At 45.5% G+C, this 1,062-nt stretch overlaps 1 protein-coding gene across 3 annotated transcripts in view; it reads left to right on the top strand.

The window, feature by feature from the left end:
* TMEM117 (transmembrane protein 117) overlaps window positions 1-1,062 on the top strand; it is a 234,518-nt gene that overhangs the window by 607 nt on the left and 232,849 nt on the right. Inside the window, exon 1 of one of the 3 annotated variants that reach the window (XM_072654275.1) lies at window positions 128-503. The exons of the other annotated variants lie outside the window; for them this stretch is intronic. The gene's annotated coding sequence lies outside the window, so the exon portion shown is untranslated. Of the gene's footprint in view, window positions 1-127; window positions 504-1,062 lie in introns of those variants that run through there. 3 annotated transcript variants of the gene reach the window in all.

Here is a 1,062-nt window from a genome sequence, read left to right as displayed (position 1 = left end):
TGGCCAGCCGGCCCAGCCCAGGCCTGCGCAGTGGAGCCCCTGCCGGGCCGTGGGAGGCTCCCGGTTCTTCTTGGTTGCTAATAGCCACATTAGCTTGTACCAAGAAATATTTACTTCAGTGGTACAGTAATAAGGATATGAACAGTTTAGCTTAGGTCCTGCAGAGCACAGTCCTAACCTAGGGCCACACCGTCTTTGGGCTTGAACCCTTGGCATCCTAGCCTTGCCAAAGCTTCCCTGCTAGCCTGGCTAGCTGCAAAATCTCACTTGGACTCTTGGCTCTAGGATCAGTAGCTCACATTCCCTATCCTGTGAGTATCATTGCCTACCTTTCAAAATGAGCAGGCCAAAGATGGAGAAAAAGACCCGCCCCCAGCCTTGAGGTCTAAAGGTGAGGGCCGAGGTACCTTCCTGGTTAGGTGCATAGAGTTTACATTGTGGTGGAGCTGGGATGTGCAGCCGGTCAAAGGATGGGGAACACTGACAGGCAAAGTGCCTCCATGGTAGGTCATTTAAATGTGCCCAGGGTGCAGGGCAAGCCTCCGTAGAGCATTGTGTTTTAGGTGGGGAGAGGACTGATGTGTTTGAATTCAATTTTCCTTGTATCATACTTAGCAGCATATACATTACAACCTGCTCCTCACCTCAGTCCCCAAGTGGTCTGTAAGATCATAAGTGGTAGAGACTGCTTCAATTTTGTCTTTTTGTCAATAGTGTCTACCACAGTTTTAACAAATGTTTGTTATTGTTGAAGCATTTTTAAGTACTTTAGTAGGGTTTTTTGGGGGGGCGGGGGCGGAGGGAGGATTGAACCAGTTATAAAAGTTTTCCAAATAGATGAACCCAAAAGAGCTATAAATGAGAGTGGCAAGAAAGACATTGTAAATATATAGAAAAATACCCTTTTGAATAATGTGGCTTAGCTGGGAAAGTAATCCAAAATGGGAGCTCTCATTTCAGCATAGGTATCAGTGAGATAAAAATTTTCTAAGGGTCCATAGATGAAGTATTGCTGACAATCACCAAATCAACAATCTAGAGATAGTTAGCAGTGTTTTATTA

The sequence above is a fragment of the Notamacropus eugenii genome, chromosome 3, assembly GCF_028372415.1.
Source record: "Notamacropus eugenii isolate mMacEug1 chromosome 3, mMacEug1.pri_v2, whole genome shotgun sequence".
NCBI classification, from domain to species: Eukaryota; Metazoa; Chordata; class Mammalia; order Diprotodontia; family Macropodidae; genus Notamacropus; species Notamacropus eugenii.
Note: the sequence above shows the minus strand (reverse complement) of the source record. Positions and strands in the feature narration are given on the sequence as shown.